The 23746-nt window shown below is 37.9% G+C and overlaps 1 protein-coding gene and 1 long non-coding RNA gene across 3 annotated transcripts in view; one reads left to right on the forward strand and one right to left on the reverse strand.

Annotated features, from left to right (window-relative positions):
- Positions 1-23746, reverse strand: part of LOC129723338 (unconventional myosin-XV) — a 545387-nt gene that overhangs the window by 139701 nt on the left and 381940 nt on the right. The window lies entirely within an intron of this gene.
- LOC129723348 (uncharacterized) lies at positions 15727-17475 on the forward strand. The gene is made up of 4 exons (XR_008727749.1): positions 15727-15920; positions 15974-16150; positions 16218-16369; positions 17032-17475. It is a non-coding gene; the product is annotated as an uncharacterized LOC129723348 (long non-coding RNA).

Below are 23746 nucleotides of genomic sequence, written 5' to 3' on the forward strand. Positions count from 1 at the left end.
AACCGATTTCGTGAAAATCGGTTCAGCCATCTCTGAGAAAAGTGAGTGAGTTTAAGCAGTCTTTAGACTATGTTTCTTTTTATAACGGGATCTCACATGTTTATTAATAACGGACAAAGTTATAGTCCGATTTCAATGAAATTCAACAGCGATCTATGGGGCAACTAGACTTTTCATGTATATTATGGTGTAGCTGGACCTCTCATTTGATACTAATTTAATGAAAATAGATCAAAGCATCTCTGAGAAAAATGAGTGAATTTGAACAGTCTCTGGATCACATTTCTTTACATAACTTTTGAACCATATGTTCAATCATTACGAAATCTATGAATTAGGGGTTTTGGAGACAGCCCGTTCATTTTACACCAGCTTTCTTAAAATCGGTTTGAAACATAACCTCTAAACCAAAAATCAGATTATAATGAAATTTAATAGCAACCTATGGGCAACTAGACCTTTCATTTGCAATTATTTTTATGAAAATCGGTCCAGCCATCTCTGAGAAAGTGAGTGAGAAAAAAAAGTTGCACATACACACACATACACACAACACACACCCACACACATACCCACAAACACACACAAACACAGACACACATACATGCATACGTACAGAAATTGCTCAGTTCCTTCGAACTGAGTCTAGTGGTATATGACGTTCGGCCATTGGGGCCACTTTTTTACCTTTGGTTTAGGAGAGAGGCAAAATCGTGTGAATAACGTGAATATTCTTTTACTGTTCCCTCTTTTTAGATTAGTTATTGTACATGGTTCGAATACACTTCTAAAATGCGTTAAAAAAATAGAAATACAAGATATCCTTTCCTCAATCAATTTTTATTGGAGCAGTGTTTATTGAGAACCTTAACGACGTATTAACTGGGAGCACACTCTCTTTGTGCTGTATGACAAGCTTGAGACGTTTTTCAATAATACTACAAGGTATATAGCCCTGTAACTGTTGCTGCCGTATGCAAAATAAAGGTAACATGTTCCGCAGTGCCTGGAAGATGACTCGTATGCAGCTCTCGTTTCTCAATGTCGCGTACCTTTAACAGCTATACTCCACTCGCTATTGTGTGACAAACTAGACTGAAGCTGAATTTTCTACACACAGTGTTTTGTATCGAGTTCAGCGTAGAGCAATCAGGGCGTGGCCACGCCGCTTAGAGAGAGAGAGAGAGAGAGAGAGAGAGAGAGAGAGAGAAACAAAACAAAACACCTTCGATACTACTGAGTGATTTTCATAAGCATCAAAAGAAAGTTTTTGCTTTCCCGATGCGAAAATCACTCTGGCTCTCTGATTAACTAATTTTCGTTACTAATATTTGACTGATAACGGTGTTCGAGTGCGCATGTTAGCAACGAAGATTCATCCTGGAAAAAGGATGCACCAACACCACGCATCGTGCGAAGGCAACGAGACCACCGCCGAGCACCGATGACCTGAATGCGACGCAACACATGTTGCCAACGAGTAGACCATCATCGGGCATCAGTGACCTAGTCACATCGCACCACATGCTGGCGATAGCATTCTGGGCGTTTATAAACATCGGGCGAACACGAAGTGAACTGTAGGTTTAGGGTAATATAATTTTAAGGAAAAATAAAGCATTCATTCGATATTTGTCTATAGGAGTAACAAGTCGTCTTTTTTTAAGAAAGAAAGAAAGATAACTGGCGCCCAACGTGAAGCCTTCGTCGCGAGTGCGGAATTGTATAATCGGTGCTGCAGAAAACTCTTAAAAAGTGCAGTGAAAAAATTCAATATCAACCTGCATAATTACTGGTCCAAAGAACCAGCTCCACACCGAGAAGCGAAGCAGCGGGACACCGAGAAAAATAACTCAATCGGCACAAGGGCCCTTAGTAGCGGATAGCAAACGGGATAATCTCAAAGTGCCTGCTCCTGCATCCCCCACTAGTAACGAAGGATAACACCCCCGGACAAAAAAAATCCAGTATTGAACTATGCTGGTAAAATTCATGTGAGTAATTTTTCAATTCTCACTTTTTAATTTGAAGTGAATATTAAAAAAGTCCAGACTAGCTGGCAAAGTGAAACGTATTTTATTTATATAAGTAGAAGAAAAAAGTTATTTCATAATTAAGAAAAAGAGTCGATTAGACTTTTACTTCGGTAGAATAATGCCGAATCCAGCTCCGAACCCTGTAGAGGAAGAAACCCCTCCATTAACGATGCAGCAGTTCATTGATATTGAACGGCTTCCGGATTTCATCCGTGACCTCCAACCTTTTGATGGAAAACCAACAGAATTATTGGCTTGGTTAACCGATGTGGAAGGTATTTTTGGCATGTACCGAGAAGCGGGTGCAACTAATGCTCAACTCGAGTTAATACAACGTTCGGTTAGTAGGAAGATTAGAGGCGAAGCCGCCGATATCTTGAACTCGAACAATGTTTATTATGATTGGGCGGGAATGAAAAGAACTCTACTTCTCTATTATAGAGATGAAAGAGATCTAAAAACTCTTGATTATGAATTAAGTTCGGTGAGAAAGTATTCCAACGAAAGTTTGAGTGGGTATTTTTCAAGGATTAACGAATTATTATCATCTATAGTAGCACAGCTACAAACAGACGAAAGATTTTTCCAACACGCGGAGTCACACATTAATTATTTTCGTGACAAAGCGACGGACGCTTTTATTAGAGGTCTAGAAAAACCTCTCTGTCAGCTATTGAAAACATTTAACCCAAAAACGCTGAATCAGGCGTACCAGTTTTGTTTAGAGTACTACAATTTAGATGTCAGATCAGCTCCCTTTCAGAACGAACATGCGACCATAATACCCAAACCGAGAGACTTGGAAGTTGATAGAACACCTCCAAGGACACCCCTTAGAAGATACCCTCCCGCTCCGCCACCAATTCCAGCACCAAGACATTTTGAGCAACATAGAATGCCACCGCACCCCGGGCAAAGCTGCCGACCTTTCTTCCAGAATCAACAAGCAATACAACCTCCTCCTAGGCCATTTTACCCGAAACCTCAGCCTAGGCCGGAACCAATGGATATTGATTATAGTATTCGCACACGAAACGTCAACTATGGTAATCGCCCGAACGACATGCAGAGATTTCACCCACAACCAAATCAGGTGCCTTTCAAAAGGCAAGCTCACCCAATTAACCTTACCCGAAGCTCAAGCAGAACAATTTAATGATAATGAACATTACAATGCTCAAGCGTTCGACCCATATTCACAGTACGACGAACATCAGCATGGTGAATTTCATAATGAATACGAAGAGCAAGCGAAACATTTTTCATACAGTGACCAAATGCCTTCAACTTCAGCGAATTTTTTAGATTGGAACCCAAGTTGATGCGGCCTAGTTTACCTTACATCAACTTGAAAACGACAACAGGAACATTTCGATTTTTAATCGACACAGGAGCAAATATAAACCTGATTAACCCGAAACTTGCATGGGCTTACAAAAGCAGCAGACCATACAACTTCAGTGCCAACGACATAACCAGTGCCAATGGTACATTCAATGCCACATCTGCTATCGATATAAATTTTTTCTCACCAAAAATCAACCATGTAGGTACATTTTTGTAACATAAATTTCACCCATTCTTCTTTGGAATTGTTGGAACTGAAATTCTAAACGCACTCAACGCAGTTATAGACCTTTCTAACAATATACTACACCTCTCAAAAGGAAACGAAAAATTACATGTTCCACTCGAATCTTATTGTCCACAGAAGAAAACGTCCAATAATTTAACACGACAAACGCCACACAGCGAAAACCATATGCAACAGACAATTGAAAATGACCTACTCCAAGACAACAATTCAGGCAAAACACAACCTACATTCAGAACGGCTCATCTTTCAAACAAGCGTAAAAAAACAGTTACTCGAAGAACTGAACGAACATGTGGAAGCATTCCACACACCCGACTCAAAGTTGACCTGCAGTACCGAAGTAGAGTGTGTCATAAAAACAACCGACAACATACCAGTCCACCAAAAGGTTTATATGTATCCGAGGGCATATGCCGAGGAAGTAAACAATCAAATCAACAAATTGCTTCAAGACGGAATAATACGACCATCACGTTCTGCTTGGACGTCACCTGTCTGGGTGGTGCCGAAAAAATCTGATGCGTCGGGAAAAAAGAAATTTCGATGGTAGTGGATTACCGTAAACTGAATGAAAAACTGTGTCAGACCGGTACCCTATGCCAGAAATAAATTATGTAATCGACCAACTGAAGGGTCAAAAATTTTTCACCACCCTCGATTTAGCATCCGGTTTTCATCAGATAAAAATGAGAGAGTGCGATATCGAAAAGACACCTTTTCAATTAATAACGGTGAATACGAGTTCACACGTATGCCGTTTGGCTTAAAAAATGCTCCCGCTACATTTCAGCGTGCCATTGACGACGTATTATGAGAGTTTATTGGGAAAATATGTTATGTCTATATTGATGATGTAATCATTTTTAGAAAAACTTTGGAAGAAGCCTTAAAGAATATAGCTACAATTCTGAAGGCTTTGAACGATGCAAACTTAAAAATCCAGCTTGATAAATCTGAGTTCTTACACAACGAAATTGAATTTTTAGGTTATATTATTTGTGCTGATGGTATCAAACCTAACCAAAACAAAATCGAGGTAATTAATTCATACCCAGAGCCAAAGAGTTTTAAAGAACTTAGAGGATTTTTGGGAGTGATGGGTTATTATCGTCGATTTGTCAAAGATTTTGCAAAAATTACGAAACCATTAAAAAATCTCTTGAGGGGGGAGAGAACCCCCAATTCTAATAAAAAAAATTCATTGAATGATAAAGAAAGGCAATGTTTTCAGAGAAGAAAAGCCTGCTTTCGTCATCTGATGTACTCATTCACCCAGACTATAATCAAGCTTTCATTTTGACAACAGACGCTTCCGATTTTGCAATTGGTGCAGTTCTGTCACAAGGAGAATTAGGGAAAGACAAACCTATTCACTTTGCCTCTAGAACACTTTCAAAAACCGAAGAAGGATATTCAGTACCAGAAAAAGAAATGCTTGCCATTTTTTGGGCATTGCAAACGTTTAGAAACTATCTCTATGGATCGAAATTTAAATTTTAACCGATCATCAGCCACTAACGTTCGCTTTATCTCCAAGAAACACGAACGCCAAGCTAAAGCGCTGGAAGGCATATTTGGAAAAGCACGACTACAAGATCGTGTATAAACCGGGGAAGACTAATGTAGTTGCGGACGCACTCGGCAGAATTGTTTGTTCAATGACGGGAACACAACACTCCACAGACACTAGTGATGACTTTTGTATCGTTTCCACAGAAGCACCGCTTAACGTATTCAAACACCAAGTGATTATTAAAAAAGGACCAGACCAAATAGCAACAGAAGAGCCATTTCCAGGCTATACTAGGATTACAGTACAAATTAACGAAATTAATGATTCTACTTTATTTCAGGCCCTGAAAACTCATTTCGTTCCCACCAAGGTTAACGGATTGTTAACGTCTGAAAAAATAATGGGGAAAATCCAAGAAGTCTTCAAAGATAAATTTGGAATCAGTAAGACGTTAAAAATTCGTTTCACCCAAAAGCTTTTACAGGACGTCAAAGAGGAAAATCTGCAATGGGACGTTATAAAAAACGAACATCTAAGAGCCCACAGAGGTGCAGATGAAAATAAACAACAAATTCTTAGGCAATTCTATTTTCCTAGAATTCAGCCAAAGATCAAAGAATTCATCGCAACCTGCCGCATTTGCCACGAAGGCAAATATGATAGGAACCCTATCCATTTCCCTCTCCAAAAGACTCCTATTCCAACTGGACCATTCCAAATCGCCCATATAGATATTCTTTTCTTAGAGAACCTGCGTTTTCTTACATATATTGATAAATTTTCAAAATTTGCTCAGATCAAATTAAGTGAATCTCGAGCTGCTATAGACCTAACCCCAGCAATAAAAGATATCCTTCTAAAATATCAACCACCAAAAGTCTTAGTTATGAATAACGAAAAATCGTTCATGACGGGAGAACTTGTGCATTTTTACAATACTTATGAGATCGAACCGTACGTTACAGCTACCGGTCGCAGTGAGATGAATGGAATCGTTGAAAGGTTGCATTCTACACTGTTAAAAATATATAGGATTCAAAAAGCAGAAAATCCTGAGAAGTCCGTGATCGATCTCGTAAATATTTCTATCCATAAATATAATTCCACTATCCATTCATGCACCAGGTTTACACCATACGAAATAATCCTACCATCGAACAGATCACAGACGATTGTTGAGACCGTTTTTAAAAATCTCACCATTTAACAGAAAAAGGACTTATCGTTACAGAATAAAAATAAGACGGACGTTGCAATTGACGACAACATAGACGCCTTTGAAAAAACAAGATGAAGAGTCAAACACTGCAACAGATATAAACAAATCAAAATTGCGAAAGTCAACAAAAGTACTGTTACCACACCTGACGGAAGACGTATCCATGAAAACGATATAAAAATTAGAAAAGCCTAACTTTCTGTCTACCTTACAGACTATTACTCTTATTCATCACCCAAACATCGGAAACTAGACAAGACGCAAAAATCGAACTACGGGATTTGCGACATCAGCCAATTCTGGTATTTCACCATGGAGAAGGACGACTCAGACTGGACTACAAATATTACATCCACCATTTCAATCTCACCATTATCAGAACGCAAATCAATAGCCTCCGAGACCAGTTTGAAAACTTTAGTCCAAATCAGTTTACAGATTTGATAATAGAAAAATTTAATGAAGAAAAATTTGCCTTAAAGAGTATAGACCCAGTTAGGAGATATAAACGTTGGGACAGTTTAGGAACTTTTTGGAAATATTTAGCAGGTAGCCCAGATGCCAATGATTTGCAAATTATAAATTCATCTAGGGGTACTGGGGGTGGGCCCGGCACTGAGGGTAAGACCGTCACCCCTAGGATTTTACTAGAAAACGCTAATTAACTGTGTTTTGGAATATGTGAAGTGTTGGTATTTAATATTTTAGACATTTTAAGACACATCGAAGCCACCGTGAAACGACAAACGTCAAAATAATAGACAAAACATACGATACTGCAGCTAAGAGCAAGCGCACCGGCGAGTTGCCATTTGAGTTGCTATTTTCACAACGCTGGCCGTTGCTATTTTGGATAGCAACCGATTTTCGCACCGGTCGTTGCTAATGGGGATTACCATTTCCACTATTTCTTTTTCACACCGGCAGTTGCCAATTTCTGAAGACCGTCACTAGCCAGCGTTGACAAAATGTTTGTTTGTGATGTATTTTGCTTTTTTTTTGCGGATCTAGTAATAACCAACTTATCCGTCAGTCAATCGTTTCCGGAACGATCTACGTTCTTTCTACTTTATAAAATGTTCCCTCCATTTCACGTAACTTTGTTTTAACTTTGTTTCCGTTTTCCCAAGTTATCGATGGCATAATTCTTTTGCAGATATTTGTACTTGTGCGTACATAATTTTTTTCATCCTTATATGTTTATTTAAAGTAATTCCGTAAAACTGGGCACGTCCCGCAACGTTGGCTTAAATGACTATTCTACTGAAAGCTGGCGAACTGTCATTAGTTGTATTCTGTATTTCATGCTGTCTCGGTTCCCACAGTTTGCTATTAATATTTGAAAATTTGCCGCCAAAAAGAACTTGAATATAAACGCGTAAATTGTTTTTGATTATTTGATTGATTCTAGTGATGAAGAAAGTGCTTTCGCAGAACAAATTTCTTATACGCTATTAAGAAAATGATTTTTGGAAAGATTAGGGGCGACTCTCAGCCTAGTAAATAGCCAAATATTGTCCGCCATACGGAGGAAGGTGCCATACAGCGTTTTAACAACGGTCTATACCGATGACCATTTCCCACGCCGCTTTCGAAAGTATTTTAGGTTGTTTTTGAAGATTGAAACAGCGGTAAAGGAGAAAAATGGTTTTTTATACAACGACCGAACGAAACGGGAAAATAGTTGGTAATACTCCAGAGCAGATTTGCTTAAACCTTCCAGGTTTATTGAATAATATTGGCCAATCTTGTTAGCAATCACAGGAATTCGATCTGAGGTAAATTGAAGCGATAAATTTGTAGAAATACTCTTTTTAATAGAATGTATGCTGTCGGGGTAACACCGTCACCCAGTGAGTGGGGTAAGCCCGACATGGTCTGAGGCTAGTTGGATGTTACTGACACATATTTCTCATCTATTACCGATGTCTCGCTGACAAATAAATTAATTAATCGACTTAGAACCATGCACTAAAGCTCATCTGTGATTTATGAATGATTCCAAGGGTTATTAGAGGTGCCAAATGTACTGAATCAAATCACAAAACTGACGGCTTTCCCGGTGGTATTTGAAATATGCTCCAGTGTGGTCAGTTTGATCCTGGCTTCAATGAAACTAGTTAATAAGATGATTTAAAGTGCCACATGATAGGCTTGCCGAGTATCAAATTCTTTCATTGTTTATACATAATGTTCACCGGAGCTTGTTCCGGCAATCTGCCCAGAACCAGCTAACCGACAACAACCAAACTCAACAGTAACATACAGAAATGTAAGATCTCTCATTCGGCGGTTTCCGAATTCAAATTGGCTCAGTTAATTCGAGTTAATTCATAAATAAACTTAGGTGCCGGTGTTACCCCCAAAGGGTGCCGGTTTCACCCGCACTGATTGCTAAACGTCGTTTTTATCTTAGTTTCAAAATTTCACTATTCCTTGTAAAATAACAGTTTGAAAGTACTGAAAACCTTCATATCTTGTAGAAAACAATCTGGGCAATGATTCTGTGAAAGAAATATAACAATACTCGCCGTCAAGTGCTACTAAAGAATCATTTTCCTTAGGGGGCCGGGCTTACCCCCAGTACCCCTATGAATAATCTTATCATCAATAATAACAAACAAGTAAAAATCAACCGCGAAATCAATTTACAATTAAAGGAGGCTATGTTTCAAACAAAAAAAGCGATTCAATTGTTCAATGAAGGATCTATCAAAATTTATTGTACAAAAATTTTATGCCACCTTAACTGCCGTGAGATGACATTGTGACGTAGATCCAAATGATCAGTTTTTCAGTACGGCCCAAAAACGAAAGAATTTTTCGTCACTTTTGTATGGAAATGTGTGCCAACGTCACTTTGTTTTTTTTTTTTGATTGTATGTAACGTACGAATAAGTAACAACGAAAAGGAAAATACCAAAAGATAGGTCTTCGAATAATGAACAGATTGGCATGAAAAACTCTAATTCGAGAAAGTGGCACTTACGTCACTTTGTCATCTCACGGCAGTTAACTACTTGTCTGAAAAACTCAACCAAATAATTGATACTATAATGTTAGCCAAATTAGGATTAGTTAACGAGAAAATTTTAAGTCCAAGAGAAATAGATATATTAATTACAGACTCAGCTAGAGAAAATATAACAGTTCACACTGCAGTAGAAGCCACCAACTTCGCGACGACAGTCGTAGCATCAAATAATATGGAGATCGCACTTATCATCCAGATGCCAAAGCTAGATCCCAGAACTTTCAGCAAAGTACGCTTGTTCCCAATCATACACGAAGATAAACAGATACATACACTTCATCCATTTTACTTAACACATGATGATGAAACTTATTAAATTAATTCAATCGAACCAACTATATTTTCCGTACACGAAATTCAACCGGATAATTCAACATGTATACCCAAGTTGTTGAGAGGAGAGCCTGCGACTTGCAATCATACTTCGAACCCTGTCGAAGAGGAAATCGTTTTTCTCGACGAAACACACATACTGGTAAACACTATGAGAAATTTTACACTATCATCAACCTGTGGAATTCCAAACAGAACTCTTTCAGGGTCATTTCTCATTTCTTTTAATAACTGTCGTTTATATATAAACGACGTTTTATATATTTCGAAGACTCGAACATTGCCAGGTTATCCAATCCAACTTCATATAGACGGAGTTCATATCGGAAAGCAACGAGAGATACTTAATCTCAGTATGGAACACCTTCATAATCTTCAATTGGAGAATCGGAAGGAGTTGGAATTGCTCCGGTTAAATAGTACCAGTTTGCAGTTCCCTCATTGGAGTATCTTTGGAGGAATGGCAATCACGTCATTTATAATCGGTTTCGTATTTTTCTTGAGTTATCTCGTCCACAGAAACAAAACTCTTCGAATCAACTCCAGTAATTCAACTCAAGGCCACAATCCAACAATAGAGTCCGGAATGACGCAGCAGCTAGCCGACCTTCAACCCAGGTTCAGAACATTGACAACCCAAGACGTGATTCGGATGGAACCGAATCTTTAAGGGGGGACGAGTTAGCAACGAAGATTCATCCGGAAAAAAGGATGCACCAACACCACTCACCGTGCGAAGGCAACGAGACCACCGCCGTGCACCGATGACCTGAATGCGACGCAACACATGTTGCCAACGAGTAGACCGTCATCGGGCATCAGTGACCTAGTCACATCGCACCACATGCTGGCGATAGCATTCTGGGCGTTTATAAACATCGGGCGAACACGAAGTGAACTGTAGGTTTAGGGTAATATAATTTTAAGGAAAAATAAAGCATTCATTCGATATTTGTCTATAGGAGTAACAAGTCGTCTTTCCTTAAGAAAGCAAGAAAGATAACTCGCACAAAGAGACAATTAAACCGGAAAATCACTCAATTTAGCAGTAAAAATTCTTGAAATCTTTATCATCTTGCTGTGATAAACTATTCATAGCCAACACTACCGTTTGCCTTTGGTGCGCCCTGGTCGTTATTGTAAAAATGATAATTAAGAAATAGATGAACATCATTCCGCGTCGAATAATCTACAGAAACGAACGTGCAAAGTGGTCGTTCCATTACAATCCGGTCCGTGTGTACAAATAGCGAATCAAAAGAGTATATAATTCACGCTCAAGGCCAAACTAGATAGTGAGTTGTGTCTCTACGATTTTGTACCCGGCTCGCTAAAGTGGCTGTATTGGTGCAAAAATACCGGCTGCAGCTTTGATCTGTGCACAGTGAATAGATATTTTCTTTTCAAAGCTAACAGTTGACAGTTGAGTTGTGTCGCTGTGTAGAGTGATCTCACACACGGCTCGCTGCTGGTGGCTGTTTGGAGCTTCTGTATTGGTGCTGCTGGCTGTAACGGGTGCAGCTTTGAAAGATCGGACAGTCAACCCTGCTGGAAGGAAGAAGTAAAGAGATACGTGTTCTTGTCGGCGCTATTGCGCTAGATTTAGCGCGATGGATGTAGATCGCTCCACCATCCCCGAGCCCCTCCGACCCTGTCCCCCCTGCCTTCAGTCCCCCTCGCTCCAGGCTTTACTCGGACGGATCTCAGGGCAGCTATACTGTTTTCTTTCGGCCAAAAGCAGGACCGAAATCGAAACCGTTAAACATCCTGCAGATTTCGAAAGACCTGACGAAAGGGTACAAGGCCTTGACCGAAATCTCCAAGATCAGACCCAACAAGCTCCGTGTCGTGGTCAGCGACCTGGAACAGGTCAACGCTATTGCTCGCTCCGAGCTTTTCGAATATCGCGTTTATATACCCGCACGAGACGTGGAGATCGTGGAGCGGTTTTGGCTGGTTCAAAAATGCTTCGTGTCAAGACGTAAAAGTAAAGATCATTGATTGCAAGCAATTGCGGTCTGTGTCTCTTGTCGACGGAACAAAAGTGTACACTCCGTCAGACTCGTTTCGTGATACGTTTGCCGGATCTGCTCTTCCTAGCCACGTCTCGATCGATCGGGTTCGTCTGCCTGTGCGATTGTATGTACCCCGTGTTATGAATTGCACCAATTGCAAGCAGTTAGGCCACACAGCCGTCTACTGCTGCAATAAGGCACGATGTAGCAAGTGTGGAGAAACTCATGCGGAAGATTCTTGCAGTGTAAATGCTGAAAAATATATTCACTGCGGGGTAAATGCGGGGTGTACATGCAGCGCAGAGATAAAATCAAGCGGTCGCTTAAGGAGCGTTCAAAGCGATCTTACGCTGAGATGAAGAAGACCGTGACCACTTCTACCATAACATCGAACCTCTTTGATCTGTTGTCCTCTGATGAAACCGCTTCTGACGATTCACCAGCGGGAACACCTTATGCCAATCCTGGAGAGTCTAGAAAGAGGAAAAATATTTCCTTTCCTAAACTTCCCAGAAAAGGTCCTAAGATTTCCCAAAGTGAAATGAAAGTTACAAACAAACCAAACAGTGCTGCGGAAAAACCGAAGCAAACTCCTCCTGGGCTTGCACATTTAAAGTCCCAGAAGGAGTTCCCAGCACTGCCAAGAACATCTAAAACCCCAGTTGTTCCTTTTGCACACCCAGTTAATGAAACAAACTCTGGTTTTGTGAAATTCTCTGACATTGTGGACTGGATTTCTGAAACTTTCAATGTACCCGACCCAATTAAAGTTTTTCTTACAGCATTCCTCCCAACAGTTAGATCATTTTTAAAGCAGTTGACTGCCCAATGGCCCCTCCTTGCAGCAATTGTATACTTCGATGCCTAATTCATCTGCGTATATGAAGGATTCTATCTCTGTCTTACAGTGGAATTTGTAGAAGTATTTTACCAAAAATGGATTCATTTAAAGTTTTAATAAATAAAAACAAATGCGATACATTTTCCCTTTGTGAAACTTGGCTTACTTCAAATATTGATCTCAACTTCCATGATTTTAATATTATTCGCCTAGATCGAGACACCCCATATGGAGGAGTACTTCTGGGGATTAAAAAGTGCTATTCTTTCTATCATATTAACCTCCCCTCGATTCCAGGCATTGAAGCTGTCGCATGTCAAATGACAATACAAGATGAAGAGCTTTGTATTGCCTCAATATATATTCCTCCCAGAGCAACGGCTGCTTTTTATTTAAGGACATCCTTCACGGAAGCCTGGAATGGCGGTTCAATGGCTGCCTATCTTTTTTCTCGCTCACTCTTGTCTTTTCAAAGAATAAAATTTTGATGCGGGGAAAAAACATAAAAATACCTTTACACTAATCTTCTATAGAATGATAAAACTGCTACTTGTACCTGTTACGTACATAGAAAGCTTCTGCATGTATTATAATAGTGCTCATACACGTCTAACCGCACTATATCGAGATACATTCTGTGAAAACTAAAACCAAGGTGTAACGTCGGAATGAAAGATTTCAAACGTTAATACTGATGTAACCACATGATGGATCACAATAATCAATATGTCGTTGGATTGATAAAATGATGGACAATTTTGTGATTCTTCAGTTATCATTATCATTTCATTATTAAACAGTGAAAATTTCATAAAAGTGTCAAGGCCGAATTTTCACGAACAATGTACCAATCACATGCGAACACGCCTGGCACAGACTTCATGAGTAGACACAAACTGCCTGCTGTGATATACTGTATAGCAGTGGCAAAAAAAATTGACAGAATCACCCCGTCCCAGTAGGTCAACTGATTTTTGCTTCCATGAGACTAGACTATTTTGATGTCTTGAAGGTAAAGCTTTTTCGAAAAGTTTGTAACAACCTCTTCTATCAGACAGTTCGATCGATCTGCTTTTAAAACGTTATTAAAACTGATGTCTTGAAGGAAAACATGCTGTCACAGGCAACAATACTGTACCGAGCAATGTATGAATAGAGCGCTGGTCACTCGTCGTCTATCAGTGCAGAAGATTTAGCAGGGTATGCAAATTTGGTGCATTGTACAGTTGAAATGCGTTGTTTATTTCTGAACTCTACACTCTGTTTTTCTCAGATTTATCAAAATAACTAAATATAGGGTATTTAAAAGATAATGGAAAACCAAAATGCTCCGTACAGATCTTTGAATAGGTAGTCAAACGAGCTGTACTGATGATTATATTTTGATAGTTAAATGAATTCAATATGACAATCATAGTTGCATCCCGTGGTGGCGGTATAGAGGAAAACCAAATTCATTTTTTCTTGATATTAGAGTTCCGACATTTGTATTTGCATTTTTTAATTTTTTGCATTATCTACATTATCTACTGGAAAATATTACTTTCCATAACCTTACTTGTACTTGTGCGATGATTTTTCCACGAGCTTGTAACCGCAAAAAAGTGACATCTTTGCCGCTTTGTGATCGGCGAGTGAGCCATCTTCCACAAGACAAATAAATATAGAAGGAAGTTTAATTTCTACTAAATCGTACTAAATTTATAATTTTATGGAAGGTTGCCTTTTCGCGTATTAAAGAAAATTGACTATATTAGACTGATAGGTGTTCATCAATGTTAAAGAGAATATTTTTTCTTCTAAAATAGAGTGCTGCAAATAAATAATCAACATACAGACCTCGTTAGATTCTGGCAACACGCCAGAATTTTTTCTGTTGCCAAAATCGAACGGTTCTATTTTCATGACTTCTTTTACATTTTATTTTTTTTTTTCTTCACAAATGGTCTTTTACATTTTAGGTGGTCAAAGACGACCTCAACAGTAGAAAAACCACACACTTAAAATTTATTGCCGAGTCTCGGTAATTTTTGCCGAGAACGGTACCACTGAGTGCTCGGTTTAAAAAATAATGACAGCTGTCAAATTTTGCCGTAAATCTCGGTTCAACCTAATTGATATTTCGGCATAAATTATTACCGAGCTCTCACTGCCGGGATTACAGATATTTTGTGCTGAAATTTCAGTTAGGAAAACCGAGATTTACGAAAAAATGTGACAGCTGTCATTCTTTTTTTAACCGAGCACTCAGTGGTGATGAATTTAGGCTGATGACCTAAAGACTTGATATTACCACCCGAGTAATTAGAGACATAGTTCTGCTTTGATCATGATCGTTATATTACTGGAACGTATTCCAGTCATATCTCAGGAACCGTTTTAACGATTCCGGTTATCCGCTTCTGCAACAAAAAGAACCAAAATATTTTTCTTCGAATGATGTTGAGCCTAAAGTGGTTAAAATCAATCAAGAATCCGCTCGTTTTTTGGCACATGTAAAACGAGCTTAAATCAAACAGAGCTTCAAAAGGAAATATGAAACTATTATAGTCCTACGTCAACTATGCGGTCGTGTCTTGGATACCACCCTTCTACTATTTTTCTCACTTCTCTGTCTTCTTTTTCGCACATTTGCTCTTACTTCATCAACTGCACTTTGCCAACATTTTTTTTTGTAGAATGAGCATTACTACACCCCCCAGATTTTTTCCACACACAATTTGAACGATTTGAACGATTCACCATTGACTTCAAACTTCTAGGAAGGATGAAAAAACATTGTAGTGCAAAATAAGTTTGCTCAAAATTTTTCTAACGCGGCGTTAGACACTGTTTGAGAGCGAAACTGCCGAAGGCATATTGTATGCTTGTATTGGTGTGCTCAAACAACTAGTCCGACCAGCGTTGCCAGAAGCACTCACGTCCTTTTAACGATTAATATTTAGAATAACGTTATTTATGCTCAAAAGGTGTGTTTAGAATTAAATCATTGCATACAGATTTGTTTCTTTTATCAGTGTTATTGGTTGATCGTAGTTTAAATCATATTTTTTGTGATATTTTCAAATCTTAATTGATTACTCCAATATATAATACTCCTCGGTACCAACAAATTGGCTGCACTGTATCAAGAATCCTGGCTGTCAGAAATGTTTACGTTCTTCGCACAGAAAAGCTATTGAAATCCCGTAAATTGAAAATGCCCCGTTACAATAAAAGGAAGATAGCATGTTTGGATCGCGAAAATCGCAAAAAGGCGAAACTTCCGGGAACCAACTGGACTGTAGGAAATGAACTTCCACCGGACATTGCCGCGGAATTAAGACCCGAAGGTAAGTTGTATAGGACTTTGCAATAAAAATAACGTTGAATGCTATGGTTACAGAATTGCAACTTGAGCATTTTTCGAGTAATCAAGAAAATCCAGCATTAAGCCCACTACACGACCTAGTTTCAAGTGGATGTATGGCTGTTCGCATTTTGGACATCAGTTTTAATCTATCCCTCGAATCCGCAAATGAATTATTTTGCGAAGGGATAGAGCAACCGTTATTGTTTTTCGGTATGTAGCTTTTGATTCAAACTACTTATTGAGTTTTAACTAGTACTGTTTTCTACTTTTGATGTAGAGCTCGCCACAGTTAATGCATCTCAAATCAATTTTTTGGAAGGCACGGTGGAATATTCGTCTATTTCAAATAACCTGGTAGAAAATGAAGTACTTTCAGTAGAAATCCAAAACATTTGAGCCCAAGCCAAGCGACATGTACGTTAGCTTCAGGTACGTATATTTTAAAGTTTGAGAGTCGTGTGAATTTGGGATATTAGATTATCGTTAGGATTAGTATTGCAATTTCATTGTGCGTTTTTTTTTCTACCCGGGGGCTACTATGATGATATATATGATCTTCAACTTTATCCAACGATTTCGAATAGCCAGTCTATTGTTTTCAACATTGAAAATATTCCACAGAATGCCATAAGTGCTTAGATAGTTTAAGCTTTAAAAAAATTACTGTATTTTTTTATTAGAGTCTCTAAACTAGCCCCGTAGTGCTGTTCCTTGTTCGGTTCCCACTCGTTGGACTCCCGTTCGTTGGGCTATAGTTACAGAAAGCAAACGTCATTTCTGACAGCAAAGTCCAACTAGTAAAAGTATTTCACAAAGTGGGCTATAAATTTAGAGCAATAAGTGCAACAAGTAACAAATTCGATTGTACTCAGGAGAACTTTTAGTATGAATTCTCAGCAAACATGTTTCAGTGTCTAAAAAATGATCGAAAAATCAATGTTTAGCATGAAACGTTACAACAAAAAAAATACGGTCAGCTTTACCGCAATAAAAGAAGTTGGTTTATCATGTAAGGACGATGATGAAAAAGTGGTTTCATCTGTAGTTTTCAATTAAACATCAATTATTGATTTTAATTTTAATTTTTCCAGACATCAAAGCAACCGAACGAAATGGGAACATATTACATGAAGTGCTGTCTGATTGTGAAGCTTCATCGAATAACAAAGAATATGGTAATAGCTCCCAATCCAGTAAATATATTCGGCTGGCATGGTCGAAAACTATTATCCTTGCAATTCCTAGTGAAACTAACGGCACTGCGGTTGATGAAGGTTTGAAATGCAGTTGTGATGCATGTTTGTAATGGGAATCATACTACAATACTTCAAAAATTTCTAACGTTGCTGGTGAAACGTTTCAACTCAACACACTACCCTTATCAATGGAACCTAGAAATCAGTCTGAAAACTTCAAAAAAATGACTGAACGGTAGATCCGTTTGCTTGGAGATATTAACTCAAAACGTCGGTATAAGTACCGTTCAGGCCCGGTCTTGAAGACGGGATTACATAGGACCAAGCAAATAGGAAAAGTTTATATAAAAAGGTAAGTGATTTCAACTATGATCAATTATACAAAATGTCAGTCAACCGAATCTTAAAAAAGCTTTCAGGCAATTGATTCTGATAATTGATTCACTGAACCAGAAACACCAGGTTAGAACCGTATTAATGGTCGAAGACTTGTCGAATACGACTATCGATATGCCATTTATGAGCAGACAATCATTTGTTAAGGATGAAGTAGTCATGGATTGTATTATTGAACGCGCTTTAGAAGAATCTACTAATAAAGCAATTGAAGAAGAAAAATGTGCTATTTTGAAAGAGCTTGAGGTGGAAGGGACGCCTCATGCAGAAAATGAATTAGTAGACGGTTGTGCTGCTCTAGACGGTTCTTGGGGGCAGCGGTCTAATGGGCACCGTTAAAACTCCGCATCGGGATGCGCTGCCATTATGGGCATTCGCACTAAGAAAGTTTGCTACGTAGGTTGCAGAAACAAACGTTGCAAGCTATACAACTTGAATGTACAAAGGAGTGAGAAAAATTTGAAGCTAGGCAAACATAAGTATTACAGAAATTTTAAGGACGCTTCTAATGCAATGGAGCCAGATATCATCATAGATGGTTTCAAAACACTACGCAACAAGGGAATCATCTTCAAAACGGTTGTTACGGATGGAGATTCAACTACTGTGTCCAGACTCAAAAATAGTTGCAAAAATAGTTATATATATATATACGAACGACTTCATTGACTATTTTAAAATCCAATATGGCGACTTCCGGTTTCTGGAAAACAACATATAATGACCGAACACCACCCAATATGGGTATTTCTGGAATCGAAATGATCCCAAGAGACCTTTAATCATACAAGACACTGTTTAGAAATCCAAGATGGTGACTTCCGGTTTTCAAAAATCTCCAAACATCACCGAAAATGGGTATTTCCGTTATCGAGATGATGTACATAGTCCAAAAATCGACCCCTGACGCCATTTTTCAATCCGAAGTAGCAACTTCCGGTTGTGGCAGAAAGGACAAAAATATTTATTTCGTAGTCAAGATGATGCCCGGAGACCGGAGAACATATCCAGACGCCATTTTGCAACTCAAGATGGCGATTTCCGGCTACTGGAAACAACCAAATACCACCTAATATTGGTGGTGCACAGAAGCTAAAAATTGACTACAGACGCTATTTTTAAATCTGAAATTGCAACGTTAGGATGCTGGAAAATAGCCAGAAATAATCATTCCGGAATCGATATGATACCCAGAGATTGGAAATCAAATCCAAATGCCATTTTAAAATCCAAGATGGTGATATCCGGTTTCCGCAATACTGAATACCGAATACCAGGCGCCAAATCCAAGATGGTGATTTTCGGTTTCTGGAAAACACCCAAAATAATGGGTGATAGTTATAGACATAAACATGTTAATACAAGATAATCCATCATAATTATTGAACTCATCTTTTGTAATCGTTCTCGAATGCAATAATGCAAGCTATGTTACAAACAGCTTTATGTAGCTCTACGTCAAATTTGCGGTTGTGGCTTTGAACACAACATTAAAAAATGAATATCTCTTTAAAATTAAAACAAATTGGACTTTTACTGATACTATTGATTTAGCTGAGCTTTTATACTACGATTCTCTACGCGTATTTTCCAATCAGCGGTTTTTTGACGTTGGACTAACGTCTATATCGAAGTTAGGCACCTGAATTTGAAAATCTAGTAATTCAACTGGGGAAAACCAGGGAAAAGTGGTCAGGTTTTGAGCGCTTATATATCAGTCATTTCTTTTCAGAATTTCGAGGTTTTGGCATCAACCGATCAGAAATTCTTTTACGGTTGAATTTATGTAACAAAAATAACCTATTGTTCGAGATACACTATTGAAAAATTGATAAATCACATCGATTGTCTAAATCATACCGAGCAACCAATCACCACCCCTCTTCACAAGCACAGTCGACACTAACGGATACAACCGATCTGACTTTGTAAACAGTCTCACAGCTTTCAACCAATAACGAGCTCGCTTTCGGTAGCTGCAACAGGTGTTTCAACACCGTTTTAAAATGCTTCTTTTATCATTACCACTGAACAGATTCTAAACACCAATGGCTTGATTGATAGGGGAAATATTGCGCAAGATTGTCATATAATAATTTAAATATGTTTTCGATACTAAACTAGTTAAAAGTTGTGTTAAAAGTCGTGCACATTCAACCAATCACAAGCTCGCTTCTTGTTTGCTCGCGGATGGATTTTTGCTTTGGGCTATATAATAGCCTGTGTCGTCTCATAGCAATCATCAGTTAACAAGTGAAAGGCCACCAGGCCGGTTTTGTATAATCAGCAGCGGTGGCTGATTCCAGCGGCCAAACTGAGCTGCAGCAGAACCAGAGCGGTGGTATCAGGCAGCAGCGGCGGAGGTAGTGGGAAGCTGCATTTCTTCATTCAGTTCGGTGCTCCTTCGATCTGAGTTGGACCCCACCAGCGGTAATCCAATTCAGATATCGTTGGGTGAAAACGTTGGGTGTGTGTGCAGTGTGCACATATAGCGTATGTGCATCTGTATTGCTATGACATTTGCGATGATAGGGATGGCGCTGTTGCGTGTGTATGGCTAGCTATAGCGTGTGTAAGACACTAGCATGTGTAGCATATTATGGCTATTGCGTGTATATCTTCAGCGTGTGTACGGATAGTTATAGCTTGTGTGTGGATAGCTGCTGCGTGTGTAATGATTAGTTATAGCGTATGTATGGACAGTAATAGCACATGGTTGGATAGCTTATGCGTGTGTATAGATAGTTGTATCGGATGTATGGAAAGGAATAGCGTGTGTATGGATAGCTATAGCTACAGCGTGTGTATGAATAGTTTTAAGGCGTGTTTAGATAGTTATAGCATGTGTGTGAATAACCATAGCGGGTGTTTATCGAAGATTATTATTGTCATTGAAAATATTAAAACGTCTTAACGAACACAGTTGTGAATTTGATTTTACAGCAGCGATTTTAACTTCTTCAGCCAGTCTTTATTTATCGAGGAAAAATTACTACCTATGAATGATCAACACTTATTTACTAGAAATTTGATTTAGATCAAAACGGGTTCTTTTGAGTATCATAAGTTATTGGTAAAAAGAGTTGCAAGTTTTCTCAATGAGCATTCATTAAATTTTCGTTTTTGTTTCTCGGTGCGCGGTTTTGATGTTGTTTCCGCACACAGAAAAAGAAACAAACTTGTCGCTATCGTGAAAAATAACAAAACAATTAGAAATAACAACTGAAGAAGTTAAGATATTATCCTGTCACTCGCCCAAACCTTGATAACAACTACCGAAAAACGTGTGATTGAGCTCTTGCTATATTGAGTTATTGAACCAAACGTTTTTTTTTTCAAATACATGAAGTTATATGCTGGGCTGGAACTAACCTAGCATGAGTTTTATCGATTAAATGTCAAACAATTTTCAAATTTAAAATTTTCGGTTGAATCGTTCTGGGCTCCAATTTCAGATAGTTTCGTAAAGTTTGCTTTTTGCTTAGACAGGAAAATTTTACCAATTCGCTCAATTAAATGATTGTCTTGGTAGTGCAGCAAACAAAGGGTCGATTCGAATATGTATGAAATGACAGCGATTAAATAAAAAATATCCATTCTTTTAGTATATATTATTATTTATAACGTTTTAACGTCTCAGCATCCAGAAATGCACTGTTAGATAAAATTGCAGCAAATACTAGAGTTGCAATTCTCTCTATTATTTGTTTTAATGGAATATAAGAATACCGTAGTCCAACGTCATGCGGTCGTGTCTTGAATACCACCCTCCTACTTTTTACAAGGTACGTATACCCCACGTTAAAACACTGACTGTATAGGCACCAACATTTTTATTACTAGATTATCTTATAATGACGAAAATAATTGTGGTTATCACAATGAATGAATACCCATTTGTTTGTAAAATACACTCTTCAAATTATTTCTTTATAATCGAAATAACCGACTGCAATTCATTCATGTTTGGTATGTGGGTCTTTTTGCACGTGTTGCTTGATTAAAGACTTGGATAATGCTTGAGCTATTTCTAGCCAAAATAATAAAGTTTTTGGTTTTTCGATCAATCCACCTAACAGTTAGATAAAAAAAATATTTTTTTCTAATTTTCAATATACTGGATTGCTTCCTTCAGCAAAGTTGGGGAAAATTTTAAAAGAAAAACAATTGCTGAATACTGCGATGTCCTATCTCTACGTTGAAAACGACAAAATAGAGTTTTTTGTGGAACACCCCTCCTTGAAATCAGTTTTTTGTCTATTATTTTTTCTGTGATTGAGCAAAACTAATATTTTAAGATTACTCTCCGTAATCGAAAACCCCTATGTACAAATTTTCACGGTAATCGGTCCAGTAGTTTTTGAGTCTATAGGGAACAGACAGACAGACATTCGCATTTATAGATAGATATATATATATATATATATATATATATATATATATATATATATATATATATATATATATATATATATATATATATATATATATATATATATATATATATATATATATATATATATATATATATATATATATATATATATATATATATATATATATATATATATATATATATATATATATATATATCCATCCGTAACAACCGTTTTGAAGATGATTCCCTTGTTGCGTAGTGTTTTGAAACCATCTATGATGATATCTGGCTCCATTGCATTAGAAGCGTCCTTAAAATTTCTGTAATACTTATGTTTGCCTAGCTTCAAATTTTTCTCACTCCTTTGTACATTCAAGTTGTATAGCTTGCAACGTTTGTTTCTGCAACCTACGTAGCAAACTTTCTTAGTGCGAATGCCCATAATGGCAGCGCATCCCGATGCGGAGTTTTAACGGTGCCCATTAGACCGCTGCCCCCAAGAACCGTCTAGAGCAGCACAACCGTCTACTAATTCATTTTCTGCATGAGGCGTCCCTTCCACCTCAAGCTCTTTCAAAATAGCACATTTTTCTTCTTCAATTGCTTTATTAGTAGATTCTTCTAAAGCGCGTTCAATAATACAATCCATGACTACTTCATCCTTAACAAATGATTGTCTGCTCATAAATGGCATATCGAGAAAGGAAAATAATTCATGAGCCTGTGTGTACGTACTCCCACTACACAAAATTGCCCAGTCAACACTCAATCTCAGGCGTTTCTTTAATGTAGGTTTTTCCGAAGATCACTTGCACTTAACAAATATCGTAGAAACCATAGATATGAAATCTTCTTGCATGGGACAAAGAATGCCAACGCATTGCTGGGAATGACAGGCTTGAGTAGGCAACATCCTTTTCATGAAATAGTCGTATTCGACAAGTCTTCGACCATTAATACGGTTCTAACCTGGTGTTTCTGGTTCAGTGAATCAATTATCAGAATCAATTGCCTGAAAGCTTTTTTAAGATTCGGTTGACTAACATTTTGTATAATTGATCATAGTTGAAATCACTTACCTTTTTATATAAACTTTTCCTATTTGCTTGGTCCTATGTAATCCCGTCTTCAAGACCGGGCCTGAACGGTACTTATACCGACGTTTTGAGTTAATATCTCCAAGCAAACGGATCTACCGTTCAGTCATTTTTTTTGAAGTTTTAAGACTGATTTCTAGGTTCCATTGATAAAAGTAGTGTGTTGAGTTGAAACGTTTCACCAGCAACGTTAGAAATTTTTGAAGTATTGTAGTATGATTCCCATTACAAACATGCATCACAACTGCATTTCAAACCTTCATCAACCGCAGTGCCTTTAGTTTCACTAGGAATTGCAAGGATAATAGTTTTCGACCATGCCAGCCGAATATATTTACTGGATTGGGAGCTATTACCATATTCTTTGTTATTCGATGAAGCTTCACAATCAGACAGCACTTCATGTAATATGTTCCCATTTCGTTCGGTTGCTTTGATGTCTGGAAAAATTAAAATTAAAATCAATAATTGATGTTTAATTGAAAACTACAGATGAAACCACTTTTTCATCATCGTCCTTACATGATAAACCAACTTCTTTTATTGCGGTAAAGCTGTCCTCTTTGGAAGCACACCGTTTTTTTTTGTTGTAACGTTTCATGCTAAACATTGATTTTTCGATCATTTTTTAGACACTGAAACATGTTCGCTGAGAATTATATATATATATATATATATATATATATATATATATATATATATATATATATATATATATATATTTATATATATATATATA

This window comes from Wyeomyia smithii, chromosome 2 (assembly GCF_029784165.1).
Source record: "Wyeomyia smithii strain HCP4-BCI-WySm-NY-G18 chromosome 2, ASM2978416v1, whole genome shotgun sequence".
Taxonomy (NCBI): Eukaryota; Metazoa; Arthropoda; class Insecta; order Diptera; family Culicidae; genus Wyeomyia; species Wyeomyia smithii.